The sequence below is a fragment of the Nycticebus coucang genome, chromosome 3, assembly GCF_027406575.1.
Source record: "Nycticebus coucang isolate mNycCou1 chromosome 3, mNycCou1.pri, whole genome shotgun sequence".
Classification (NCBI taxonomy): Eukaryota; Metazoa; Chordata; class Mammalia; order Primates; family Lorisidae; genus Nycticebus; species Nycticebus coucang.
In genome coordinates, this window is record NC_069782.1 from 65,501,810 (window position 1) to 65,516,561 (window position 14,752).

At 43.7% G+C, this 14,752-nt stretch overlaps 1 pseudogene across 1 annotated transcript; it reads right to left on the reverse strand.

Annotated features, from left to right (window-relative positions):
* Positions 1-3,056: 3,056 nt before the first annotated feature.
* On the reverse strand, positions 3,057-7,224 carry LOC128580990 (Bardet-Biedl syndrome 4 protein-like; annotated as a pseudogene). The gene is made up of 2 exons (XR_008378762.1): positions 7,207-7,224; positions 3,057-4,891 (listed from the first exon to the last, which is right to left on the reverse strand). The product of XR_008378762.1 is annotated as a Bardet-Biedl syndrome 4 protein-like (transcript).
* Between the last annotated feature and the right edge of the window lie 7,528 nt (positions 7,225-14,752).

Genomic DNA, 14,752 nt, shown 5'->3' on the forward strand with positions numbered 1-14,752 from the left:
TTTCCCCATAAAATTCAGTTTTCTGGTAGCTTAGGCACTGCCTTAGAGTGAGCCACACTGGGCTTCACCAGCACAGTTAGGATGTGTCCCAAGCTGGAAAATGTACTGACACATAGGTGGGTGTGGGGTCCCTGTGAACTAGGGGTGCCTGAGTTGCTTGAAGGCCTCTTCTTTTTTTTTTTTTTTTTGTAGAGACAGAGTCTCACTTTATGGCCCTCGGTAGAGTGCCGTGGCCTCACACAGCTCACAGCAACCTCCAACTCCTGGGCTTAAGCGATTCTCCTGCCTCAGCCTCCCGAGTAGCTGGGACTACAGGCGCCCGCCACAACGCCCGGCCATTTCTTGGTTGCAGTTTGGCCGGGGCCGGGCCTGAACCCGCCACCCTCGGTATATGGGGCCCGGCGCCCTACCCACTGAGCCACGGGCTCCGCCCGAAGGCCTCTTCTTAATTAAAAAAAAAATTGTCAATCTTTTCTATTGGGCCTATTTTACTTTTGGAGAAGAAAACTTTCCCCATTGTAAACACATACAATTTGCCTGTAACTTCTGAAAGTGTTCTGCTTTTTTTCTTATACAAGTGGGTTCTTTTTTCTATAATAATTGGTCTTCTTGTGTCTCTCAGGAGAGTAGCTATAGTCTGTATCATTACCTTGACAGAGCTCCAGGGGATTTGGTTGTGGGTATTTACAATGTGGCATATATAATTATATATGTTATTTATATATATATAACTATATATGTGTGTATATATATATATATATATTTTTTTTTTTAGAGCTGAGATAATGCTCAGGCTGTCCTTGAACTTCCGCCTTATGAGCTCTCACTTCAGCTTGCCAAGTAACTGGGACTACAGGCCCAAAACACTTAGAGTAGTTTTTCTTCATTTCAGTGAATAACAAAACAAACCTATTTGTGAATTTTATGGGATTTAATATAACACTAGATGTATTTAAGAGAGGTTATGGGGATATTTTTTAATTTTTAAAAAATTTTATATTATTATTAAATCATAGCTGTATACATTAATGTGATCATGGGGCACCATACACTGGTTTTATAGACCATTTGACATATTTACATCATATGGGGATATTCTGTCTCCTTTCTAAGGACATATGATGTCTTTCCATATATATATATTTTTTTCCGTTTTGAGACAGAGTCTCTCACTCTGTTGCCCAGAGTAGAGCCATGGCATCAACCTTGCTCACAGCAACTTATATTCCTGTGCTTAAAGCAATCAATCCTCTTGCCTCAGTCTCCTGAGTAGCTGAGACTACAGGCATTCACCACAATGCCCAGCTAATTTTTCTGTTTTCAGCAGAGACAAGGTCTCACTCTTGCTCAGTCTGGTCTCTAACTCCTGAACTCAAGAGATCTTCCTGCCTTGTCCTCCCAGAGCGCTAGGATTATAGGTGTGAGCTACCACACGTGGCCTCCATGTATACTTCTTGCATTATAATCGTTTTATATCCTTCACTACCCTTCTTGGGACTTTAAGAAAATTAATTTTAGGCTCCGCGCCTGTGGCTTAAGCAGCTAAGGTGCCAGCCACATACACCTGACCTGGCGGGTTCGAATTCAGCCTGGGCCTGCCAAACAACAATGACGGCTGCAACCAAAAAAAATAGCGTGGCAGGCCTGTAGTCCCATCTACTTGGGAGGCTGAGGCAAGAGAATCCTTTGAGCGCAGGAGTTGGAGATTGTGAGCTGTGATGCCATGGCACTCTACCCAGGGCGACAGCTTGAGGTTCTGTCTCAAAAAAAAAGAAAAAGAAAAGATAGCCGGGCATTGTGGCGGGCGCCTGTAGTCCCAGCTGCTTGGGAGGCTGAGGCAAGAGAATTGCGTAAGCCCAAGAGTTAGAGGTTGCTGTGAGCGGTGTGACGCCACGGCACTCTACCCGAGGGCGGTACAGTGAAACTCTGTCTCTACAAAAAAAACAAAAAAAAAAAAGAAAAAGAAAAGAAAATTAATTTTAACAGAAATTAGTTCAATAGGCTACCTTTAAAAAATTATTTAATAATACATTCAAAATGCACTGAGATTTACTTATGTATAGTTTATATTGTAGAAACTTTAAAAAAATATTACATATGCAAAAAACACATAAAATAATTGCACAGTGAATGAAATATTGCTGGGATTTTCCCTAACTTTTCTTCCTAGTTTTATAACCTGCATAAGCACCTTTATATCAGCATATTTTTGCATGTTTTCTTATGCAAATGATATCTAGGATGAACTGTCCATGGAATGGTAGTTAATTCACTTTCTTATTGACTAGAGCTTATTATTTAGAGCAAGGGGGATTTGACAAAAAAATTGAACAGAGGCAATTTCCACTTTTTCCTTCCTACCTCATAGTTTTCCCTATTTTTTTTTTAACATCTTGACTTTGTGTAGTGTGAGTTGATGAAACAGTATTACATTTGATGATGATGAGAATTGATGAATGCATTATTAACTAAAGCCCACCCTTTACATTAAGGTTCATGCTTTAATTCTGTGGGTTTATAAGTGCAGGTGTCATATACCTACCTTTGTATCTTATACAGAAGAATTTCACTGGCCTAAAAATCCCCCTTTGCTACACTGAATCATCACTCTCCTAATCCATCACTCCTTATTCCCTGGTTAATACCTGTTACTGCCTTTGGAGTTTTGCTTTTCCCAAATGTTATATACCTGGAATTATTCTGTAAGTAGCCATCTCAGACTTACTTCTTTCAGGTAACAATATACATTTAAAGTCTCTCTATGGCTTTGTGGCTCAATATCTCATTTATTTTCATCCCTATAAAATATTCTACTGGGTATGTGTACCAGTTTATTCATTTATGCAAAGGCTCATATTGATCTGGGTGTGGTGGCTCCTAGTTTTACTTATTTATTTAATTTTTTTATTTTTAAAAGCTTTTATTGGCAGCGCCTGTGGCTCAAGGAGTAGGGCGCTGGTCCCATATGTCAGAGGTTGTGGGTTCAAACCCAGCCCTGGCCAAAAAGCACAAAAAAAAAAAAAAAAAAAAAGCTTTTATTATAATTTCTTATTTTTATACCTGAATAACAACTTTCCCCATAAGAATGATAATACATAATCTTTATTCTTAAAAAGACATTCAGATAATGCGTTAATACCATCTGGTCGGTGGTTATCACTCATTGTCTTATTCGGCTAAAGAGCTCTTCCCTTTATTTTAGATCTTGGTGCTGATACTAGACCAGCCCTCGGCTCCTACTTCTTCTCATACTCACATGATCTGGCTTCTAGACTCTGACCTCTCTCAAGAACAAAATTCAGGGCTTGTTCTGGATTCCCTTTGGGCAAATGTAGCTGAATACACACCAGGCTGGGCCTCAACTTAGCCTTTTTTCAAGATTTGTGTTTGCCTTGGGGACTATCCCAGTCAAGCCAAGCCTTCGCCATCACAGGGCTACTGAGCAGAGGTCTTTCTGTCTTTTCTTGCTCAAAGGAAGGTGTCAGTCAGCCAGGAGATAAAAGTTTCCTTTCAAAGGAAACAGCATCATATGCCTTGCTGACTTGCAGTTACCTACACAGAGCCTCAAAAGCCTCGCTCCCACTTCTGAAAGGAATGGTCCATGCTGACTTCTCCCTATTTCCTGGCTTATGGGTCTAATAGAGGGGCTGCTACCTCAAACGCTACTACCAGGTAGGTAGGAAGCACCTTGGGCTTCTCGTGACCATCGCAACACACTCAGCAGTCTGTGTTTTAATTCTGTGGTGCCTGCCAGGGAATAGTGGTGACAGTGGTGTCCTCCGCTCTATGTCATGTGACCTTCCCCAGTCTGGAACATCTTCATCCAAGAAACCCCTACTCTGGGGTCAGCCTACTCTTATTTTTCTCTTATTTGTTCTGATGTTTCAGCTGGACTTGCTTCCACAACAGGCTCTGGGCTCCAGAGGAAGAGATGGTGGCTTTGAGAGCTGGGACGTTCCTCCGACACCTGAGGAGAGCTTCCTGTATGCAGCTGCTGAAGACATTGCCTGTCCTAGAGTCTGATTAGAGCCCAGAGGCTGCTGGATGCTGGTAGGTTTGCTGGTTGAAGTAGTCCGGTGCTTTGATTTGCAATCTTTAACTGGTTTAGTCCAGATGAGCGCCTCCCCAACCTGAAGTGCAGCTCCCAATTTCTGAGCCATCTCCACCATCTCAGAGTCAAGTTCCAGAGAGCTACTGTCCTTAAGCAGGCTGACTTTCTTCTCCATCTCCTGATACTGGGCCAGGGCACCCTTTTCACCTTATCCAGGCGGACTACTTCTGTGTAGGCCCTCTTGGCATTCTCTACATCTTCTAGGTTTGTCAGAGCCACAGCTAAGAGCATGTAAAGCTCCCCCATCTTTGGCTGGAAGTTGATGGCTGCACTGAGAAAATGAAAAGCTGATGCATACTGCTGCATGGTCAGATGGACGAGGCCCAAATTGTACAGAATCTTCCAGTCGAAGGGTGCCAAGTAGTTGGCTCGTTTCAGGTAGCTGATAGCTGCCACATATTTCTTCTTGCCAAAGAAACACATTCCAATATTATTCCACAGTGGGGGACTTTCTGGAACAGCACAAGCTACAACTCTGTATTTGGTGAGGGCAACATCAAAGTCCCCGTGGGTCTGCATCATGCTGCCTGCTGCCAAGATGGCCTTATAGTTGGTAGGGTCATAAGTCAGTGCATTCCCAAGATGTTCAAATGCCTTCTGGTAAATGCCAAGCTGTAAGTAGAGTAATCCTAGAGTTGTAAGAAGCTCTGTATTTTCTGGTGAGAACCTGCAACACAGATGTGCAGAGGGAAACAGATGTGGATGACAGACACTGATCTCAGAAGCATGCACAGGAATCTGCCCTTGTGCAACACTCAAGAGACTCCATGGAGCCTCCTGCTACCCATGGAAATACATGTAGACAATTTGGGCATTTCTTCAAAAGTAGGTCATCTCAACTCTGGTTACAGGGAGGACTGCTCAGCAAGAGAGAAATGGGACTTAGAATCCAAACTCCTTTCTTAGGGTCTAAGGCCTAAGAAAGGACCTAGGGAATGGTTTGTGTGACTGTCTTAATCACACAGAGAAAATTAGAGAACATTGCTTTATAAACCAAATTAGTCCCGCACACACATAGTTTAGAAAGTCCCCTCTTGTGGGATATTTCTTCTTCTGTCTCATTGTGCTCAAATGCCAGGCAGCATAATTTTCTGCATAATTTAAGATCCCAAACCCCTTATGATGTGTTCTCCAAATTAAACAAAAAGCCACACTCTATTTAATTTTTTTTTTGAGACAGAGCCTCAAGCTGTCACCCTGGGTAGAGTGCTGTGACATCACAGCTCACAGCAACCTCCAACTCCTGGGCTCAAGCGATTCTCCAGCCTCCGTCTCCCAAGTAGCTGGGACTATAGGCGCCTGCCACAATGCCCAGCTATTTTTTGATTGCAGCTGTCATTATTGTTTGGTGGGCCCAGTCTGGATTTGACCCTGCCAGCTCAGGTGTATGTGTCTGACGCCTTAGCCGCTTGAGCCACAGGCACCGATCCTGTTTTATTTTTATTTATTTATTTATTTTTTTTTTTTGTAGAGACAGAGTCTCACTTTATGGCCCTCAGTAGAGTGCCGTGGCCTCACACAGCTCACAGCAACCTCCAACTCCTGGGCTTAAGCGATTCTCTTGCCTCAGCCTCCCGAGTAGCTGGGACTACAGGCGCCCACTGCAACGCCCGGCTATTTTTTGGTTGCAGTTTGGCCGGGGCCGGGTTTGAACCCGTCACCCTTGGCATATGGGGCCGGCGCCCTACCAACTGAGCCACAGGCGCCCGGGTATTTATTTATTTTTGAGACAGAGCCTCAAGCTATTGCCCTGGGTAGAGTGCCCAGGCATTACAGCTTACTGCAACCTTCAACTCTTGGGCTTAAGCGATTCTCTTGCCTCAGCCTCCCGAGTAGCTGGGACTACAGGTGCCCGCCACAATGCCCGGTTGTTTTTTGGTTTTGGTTGTCATTGTTGGCATGCCCCAGCGGGATTCCAACCTACCAGCTGTGGTGTTTGTGGCTAGCGCCTTAGCCAGTTGAGCTACAGGCGCTGAGCCGACTCTCAGTTTTAGTCCCAGCTACTTGGGAGGGTGAGGTGGGAGGATTGCTTGAGGCTATGATTTTGAGGCTACCCTTAGTGATATATGGAGACCCCCTTAATTAAAAATGAAGAGGAAGAAACCCTTATCTTGGTTGAATCCAGTATATATATATTTTTGAGACAGAGTCTCATTACGTCGCCCTTGGTAGAGTGCCGTGGCATCACAGTTCACAGCAACCTCAAACTCTTGGGCTTAAGCGATTCTCTTGCCTCAGCCTCCCAAGTAGCTGGTACTACAGGCCCGCCACAACGCCTGGCTATTTTTTTAGAGATGGGGTCTCGCACTGGCTCAAGCTGGTTTTGAACCTGTGAGCTTTGGCAGTTCACCCACCTTGGCCTCCTAAATGCTGGGATTACAGGCTTGAACCACCACGCCCAGCTACTTGAGTATTCTTGTTGTGAAGAGCTCTTGGGGTTTGTCCCTACTTTCCTTCATCTAACAGGATGTTCTTCCGTTTTTGTTTTTTTGCAGACAGAATCTCACTCTGTGCCCAGGCTGGAGTGCAGTGGCATCAACATAACTCACTACAACCTCAAACTCCTGGGCTCAAACTACCCTCCTGCCTCAGCCTCCCAAGTAACTGGGACTCAGGTGCTTGCCACCATGCCCAGCTAATTTTTCTATTTTTTTTTGTATGGACAAGGTCTCACTATGTTGCTTAAGCTGGTCCCCAGCTCCTGGCCTTAATTGATCCTTTCAACTTGACATGCAAAGTGCTAGGATTACGGGCATGAGCTGTGGTGCGTGGCCTCTTGTGATGTTTGATGTGGATTTTGTTATTGCTGTGTATTGCATGAATTGAGTTGCTTTCTTGGAATAAATTCTGCTTGATCATGGGGTATAGATATTATCATTTATTTCTCATCTTCCTTACAAGTATATTACTAAGGCTTTTTGTGTCAGTATTTAAAGAAGATAGTAATTTATAGTATTATAGTATAATTGTGCCATTATCTAATATAGTATCAGGTAAGTATATATGTGTGTGCATATATTAAAATGTATAAAAGGGCTGTCCAGAAAGTATCCACCCATGTACTTTGAAAAATAGAAACCTGCATAGCTCGGTACTTTCTGGTCAGTCCTCATATAGCCACTTTGGATGGCTAGGCAGGAATGTTGCTTGAGATGAGGCTAGGAGTAAAGACCAGCCTGGGCAACACAGTGAAACCCTGTCTCTACAAAAATAAAAAATTAACCAGGCAGGTGGCGCCTGTGGCTCAGTGAGTAGGGCGCCGGCCCCATATGCCGAAGGTGGTGGGTTCAAACCCAGCCCCGGCCAAACTGCAACAAAAAAAACAAACAAACAAACAAAAAAATAGCCGGGCGTTGTGGTGGGCGCCTGTAGTCCCAGCTGCTTGGGAGGCTGAGGCAAGAGAATCGCGTAAGCCCAAGAGTTAGAGGTTGCTGTGAGCTGTGTGACGCCACGGCACTCTATCCGAGGGTGGTACAGTGAGACTCTGTCTCTACAAAAAAAAAAAAAAATTAACCAGGCATAGTGGTGTGTGACTGTAGTCCACTGTACTCCATCCAGCCTGGGTGACAGAGTGGTAAGACCCAGTTGAAAAAAAAAGAAAGAAGTTGCAAAAGAAAAAGAAAGGCTCAGCACTCGTAGCTCAGTAGTTAGGGCGCCGGCCACATACACCAAGGCTGGTGGGTTCGAACCTGGCCTGCTAAACAACAATGACAACTACAACAAAAATATAGCAGGGCATTGTGGCAGGCGCCTGTAGTCCCAGCTACTTGGGAGGCTGAGGCAAGAGAATTGCTTAAACCCAAGAGTTTGAGGTTGCTGTGAGCTGTGACACCACAGCACTCTACTGAGGGCGACATATGAAACTCTGTCTAAAAGAAAGAAAAAACAATTTTATGCCTTGTAAAGAGAGATGTTACTTAAACTTTATTAAAAAGGTCACGGAAGGTTTTATTCAACACAACTGCAATAATAGGTCATGAGAACTGTAACAGGAAAGAGGTTTGACGGTACTAACATGGCTGATGGGCAAGGTGGAGAGGCTGGATATTGGGCAGGTATCAAGGGTGAGAGAAATGGCACTTCATTCATTATCATAGGTGGGAGAAAGGGAAAACGACTGGATATGAACTTTGTGTGGGGAATGCTCTCTAAATTGCCTTAGAAAGATTCTTGCTAAAACTGGGCTCTTCTTGAAAAGGTAGTGGTGGTCAGGAAGAGGATGACTCAGGTTTAGTGAAAGAGGAAGACCTTGATCCCCAGCCTAGTTCTTCCCAAGGCTAAAAATAAATCCATAAATTTCTGGTTTCATCCTCATGTTCCAAAATGCCAACTTCTTTCCAGTTGTCATCATTATTAACTATGTGTCCCCCGTGCTATATTTGAAACAGCTGCAGTATTTTAATTAGTTCAAAGAACATCAAGTGGCTCTATTTTAAAGTTGTATCATTTGTTTATATGAGTATTATTCATATACTCAGAGTGGAAAGCGTTGAATATCTACCTGGAACTATACTGTGAAAAATACTTGTATGTCATGATTTATGATGTTGAGCATCTTTCATTTCCTTATTGGCCATTTGTTCAAGTCCTTTGCCTGTCTTTTAATCAGTTTCTTTGCTTCTTTGATATTATAATTTATTGTTGTTCTTTACAAAGAACATTTAATTTACCAACTTCATAGCCTGGACAACGTAGTAAGACTCTTATACCTAAAACAATGTGTTTTAAAAAATTAGGAGGTGTGGTGGTACATGCGTGTGGTCCTAGGTACTCAGGATGCCATGGAGGGAGGATTGCCTTGACCCAGGAGTTTGAGGTTGTAGTAAGGTATAATCACATCACTGCACTGGAGACAGAGTGAGATGCTGCCTCAAAAAAAGGGAGGATGTATAATGAAGTGTGCCAAATAATGCTCATATTCCTTTCCTTTGTGGCCAGGAACTCAGCTTTAAAGTTTTCTGGGTCCCATGGGGGTAGGGTATATTTTCTTCCTCTTGGCTAAGATTTGCCATAAGGAGCATTGATGGCCACACCTTTTTTTTTTTGGTCCCATCATTGCCAGCAAGGGTGTCCAACCTGTAGCCCATGGGCCAAATGTAGATTCGAGGACTGTTTTGCTTGTCATTGGTGTAAGACATAGGGAAAAGTATGCATAGACTATTTTTACTCATCAGCTTTTTTTTTTTTTTTTTTTTGAGACAGTTGAGACAGTCTTACTTTGTCACCCTCGGTAGAGTGCTATGGCATCACAGCTCACAGCAACCTCCAGCTCTTGGGCTAGGGCTATTCTCTTGCCTCAGCTTCCCAAGTTGCTGGGACTACAGGCGCCCACCGCAACACCCGGCTATTTTTGTTGCAGTTGCCTCTGCTGTTTTAGCTGGCTAGGGCCAGGTTCGAACCTGTCACCCTCTGTATATGGGGCCAGCGCCCTACCTGTTGAGCCACAGGCGCCGCCTGCTCATCAGCTTTTGTTAGCGTTTGTACATTTAGTGTGTGGCCCAAGAGTGTTATTCTTCTTATGTGTAGCAGGAAAGAAAAAGGGCTGGACATCCCTGATTGCTGAAGTGGTGCTCCATCTAGGCCCTTGCTGGGACCCTTATGGCTAAGGGGGCCTAAGAGTCAAAAAGGCTTACAGCCAATGAAATGTACTAGGCCAGATAGGAATGGAGGTGAAGGCATTTTTTTAACCTTTAAACCCTTTTAAGCAACATAAGAGCAAAATACACCAAATGCAGTAAGTAAGACTATAAAGTGTACTTTTCTATAGGCATTGAGAATCTTGATTTTAGTTTCAGACTTGTAGGAAATTGCTGTATAAATCATAAGCATTTTGTTAAAGCCATTTGAGCCTAAGGGACTCTTCTATTGGAATGGTTTTTGTAGTCTCTTTAAAGACTTAACCACATCTTAAACAAAAAGGTTATAAGTCATGCCTCCTTCTGATAATGACAGGAAAAGGAAGGCCACAGGTAGCTAAACATTCAAATTATCTCATAACAAATTATGTTGATGTAGATAGAAACACAAATTTTTTTTTTAAATGGAATTTTTAAACAAGTTTTCATGTTGCTGAATATAGGCGTGGTTCTTTGTCTAAAAAAGTCTCATTTCGTCACCCTCAATAGAGTGCTATGGCATTTCAGCTCATAGCAACCTCAAACTCTTGGGCTCAACTGATCTGCTTGCCTCAACCTCCTGAGTAACTAGGACTACAGGAACCTGCCACAACGCCTGGTTATTTTTAGAGACAGGGTCTTGCTGTTGCTCAGGCTGGTCTTGAACTCCAAACTCCATAAGCTCAAGTGAGCTCCCAGGGATTATAGGTATGAGCCACTTTGCCCAGCCCTAAGATCCTTTCTTTAAAAACAAACAAACAAACAAAAAAACCCAGGAATGGATTACCAAGCTTTGGTATATGTATACCATGGAATACCATTCAGCTATTAAAAAAAATGGAGACTTTACATCCTTCGTATTAACCTGGATGGAAGTGGAAGACATTATTCTTAGTAAAGCATCACAAGAATGGAGAAGCATGAATCCTATGTGCTCAATTTTGATATGAGGACAATTAATGACACTTAAGGTCATGGGTGGGGGGAAGGAAAAGCAGAGAGAGGGAAGGAGGGAGAGGGATGGGGCCTTGGTGTGTGCCACACCTACTGGGGGCAAGACATGATTGCAAGTGGGACTTTACCTAACAAATGCAATCAGTGTAACCTGGCTTATTGTACCCTCAATGAATCCCCAACAATAAAAAAAAAAAGAAAAAAAATCCTTTCTTATACAAAATGATTCTTTCTTTCCTGTTTAACCTTTCCTCCCACCCCCAAATAATGTATTTTTATATCCATAACTTTTTTTTTTTTTTTTTTTTTTTTTTTGAGACAGAGTCTCACTTTGTCATCCTGGGTAGGTGCTGTGGCATCATAGCTCACAGCAACCTTAAACATTTCATTGTTTTTTTTTTTTTTTTTTTTTTGAGACAGAGTAAGGTCTTGGCCTCCCAAGTAGCTGGGACTATAGGCGCCCACCACAATGCCGGGCTATTTTTTGGTTATAGTTGTCATTGTTTGGCAGGCCTGGGCTGCATTCGAACCTGCCAGCTCAGGTGTATGTGGCTGGCTCCCTAGCTGCTGAGCTACAGGCGCTAGGCCCATAACATTTTTAAATATATCTTATTCCCACTTCTCAGGTTTCTTTGTATTTTTTTTTATTTTCTTTATAAATCTATCTATCTATATATTTTTTTGAGACAGAGCCTCAAGCTGTTGCCCTGGGTAGAGTGCTGTGGCATCACAGCTCACAGCAACTTCCAACTCCTGGGCTCAAGCAAGTCTCCTGCCTCTGCCTCCCAAGTAGCTAGGACTACACGCGTCTGCCATAACGCCCGGCTATTTTTTGGTTGCAACCGTCATTGTTGTTGGTGGGCTCCGGCTGGATTCGAATCTGTCAGCTCAGGTGTATGTGGCTGGCACCTTAGCTGCTTGAGCCACAGGCGCCAAGCCTATAAATCTATATTTTGAATCAACCTTTAAAATTAGACAAAATTATTCTTTTAAATAAAAAAAAATCTTTTTCTTTATAAAAAGCATTTCCTGGCCAGGTGTGGTGGCTCATGCCTAGTATTCTAGCACTCTGGAAACCAAGGCAGGAGGATGGCTCAAACGCAGGAGTTTGAGATCAGCCTGAGAAAGAGTGAGATCCCATATCTACTAAAAATAGAAAAATTAACAGGGCATCATGGCAAGTGCCTATATTCCCAGCTACTCTGGAGGCTGAGGCAGGAGGATCCTTTGAGCCCAGGAGTTAGAGTTTGCTGTGAGCTAGGCTGATGCCATGGCATTCTAGCCTGGGCAACAAAGTGAGACTGTTTTTTTTTTTTTTTTTTTTTAAAGAAAAAGCAGCATATCCTATATAATTATTTTTGGATAAACAAGATAGACATTCACCAGAATTTTAACTGAGTAACATAAATCTTAATGAAAACCCAGGAAGAAAAAAATCTTGAATTGTTTCAATCAAAAGCACTAAATCAAACAAATGCAAATGAACTGATTCCCAAATCAGGTAAAAGTTAAACAACTATTCCCCTTACCATTAGGGTACCACCACAGAAATAAGAACGGAGTAGCTTATTCTGAGGAGAAACACCAGAGGGCAAGGCAGTTCCCAGTTATACACATGGGGCAACTTACCCTACAAATTCCAAATTGAGTCTGTTGACTAACCAGTTACAATTTCCTTTCATCAATAAAGTGTTGCAGACAGCTGGTTCTGTGAAGGGGAGAAAAGGGACAACTCCCAGGATAAAAAGATTCTTGGCAGCTGCTGGCACATCCTTGCATTCCCATCTGTGGGGTCAGGTGGCCATGAGCAGCTGGTGCTTACAGTTGCCTGTCACTCTCTGGCAGCCAACTCCTCTGTCCTTTGTAAATGTGGCAAGCTAAAACCATCTGAGATGCACAACCTCACTTTATGAGTGCCAGAAATTTGTAACCAAACTCAGAATCAACTGCTTAACCACTGGAAGAGAGGAGGACTGATGAAAGGAAAAGCACCTCTTATTCAAGAGCTGACAACCTGAGAAGATGGTGGGCTAATGCCACAAAGCCCATCTCAAGTTTCTCAGGCTGACTGAAGTTTATAAAGGGGAAGGGGAGCTGGGAGGGGCTGGCTATACACAGGTCAGCTTCTCTTGTTTCAACAGTTATTTTGAACAACAGGCCATCTGTCACCCAGACCCTAACAGAATTGAAGGTTAACTGTTCAGCATTTTCCTCCCAGGGAGGGGAGGAATTCCACAATCTTGGTTCTATAGCTAGTTGTTCAAGGAAAGTTTCTGGACTTCTTCTTTTTTTTTTTTTTTTTGTAGAGACAGTCTCACTTTATTGCCCTGGGTTGAGTACCTTGGTGTCACACAGCTCACAGCAACCTCCAACTCCTGGGCTTAGGCTATTCTCTTGCCTCAGCCTCCCGAGTAGCTGGGACTACAGGCGCCTGTCACAACGCCTAGCTATTTTTTGTTGCAGTTTGGCCGGGGCCGGGTTTGAACCCGCTATCCTCGGTATATGGGGCTGGTGCCCTACCCACTGAGCCACAGGCATGGCCCCGTTTCTGGACTTCTTAAGCAAACACACAGACTTTGTAAAAGAAAGAAATATTGGTTACCATTAAGATGTAGTGGGGCGGCGCCTGTGGCTCAGTGAGTACAGCGCCGGCCCCATACACCGAGGGTGGCGGGTTCAAACCTGGCCAAATTGCAACAAAAAATAGCACGGCGTTGTAGTGGGCGCCTGTAGTCCCAGCTACTCGGGAGGCTGAGGCAAGAGAATCACCTAGCCCAGGAGTTGGAGATCTCTGTGAGCTGTGATGCCATGGCAGGTGAGACAGGTCTACCGACAGTGACAAAGTGAGACTCTGTCTCAAAAAAAAAAATTAAGATGGAGTGACTGGGCCAGGTGCGATGGCTCACGCCTGTCATCCTAACACTCTGGGGGACTGAGGCAGGTGGATTCCCTGAGCTCAGGAGTTTGAAACCACCCTGAGGAGGAGCCTGACCCATCTCTATTAAAAATAGAAAAGTTGGCTCAGCACCTGTGGCTCAAGCAGCTAAGGCACCAGCCATATACACCTGAGCTGGCGGGTTTGAATCCAACCCAGGCCCGCCAAACAACAATGACAGCTGCAACCAAAAAATAGCCAGGCGTTGTGGCGGGCCCCTGTAGTCCCAGCTACTTGTGATGTGGAGGCAGGAGAATCGCTTGAGCCCAGGAGTTGGAGGTTGCTATGAGCTGTGATGGCACAGCACTCTACCCAGGGTGACAGCTTGAGGCTGTCTCAAAAAAAAAAAAAAAAAAAAAAAAAAAAAAAATAGAAAAGTTATTCCAGTCAGTGGAAGGGCTTCAAAAAAAAAAAAATAGAAAGTCAGGCGTGGCAGGTGCCCGTAGTTCCAGGTACTTGGGAGGCCGAGGCAAGAATTAAAGGTTGAGGCCAAGAGTTTGAGGTTCCTGTGAGCTATGATGCCATGGCACTCCACCCAGGGCGACAGAGTGAAACTATCTCAAAATTTAAAACAATGGAGGGACTTGTTACACATTGGACAGTGACATAGTTTACAATATATCCTTGATTTTTTTTTTAATAGCTGAGTCATGTGAGTATTTAATGTATTCTTCATATTAAGACATTATCAGAGACATGATTTGCTAATATTTTCTACAGCTCCATGGAGCTGTTCATACTGTACTCCAATGCACAAACTTTTTTTTTTTTTTTTGAGATAGAGTCTCACTATGTTATCCTCAGTAGAGTGCTGTGACGTCCTAGCTCATAGCAACCTCAAACTCTTGGGACTAATTGATTCTCCTGCTTCAGTCTCCCAGGTAGCTGGGCCCATAGGCACCCACCACAGTGCCCAGCCATTTTTTTTGTTGCAGTTGTCGTTGTTTAGCTGGTTTGGGCAGGGTTCCAACCTGCCTACCTCTGTGTATGTGGCCGGAGCCCTACCCACTGAGCTACGGGTGCTGCCCCAATGCACAAACATTGTAAAGCATATTTGCTTTTTTTTTTTTAAGGAGACGTAGTGTTGCCCAAGTTGGAGTGCAATGGTACTATCATAGCTCATTGTAGCCATGAACT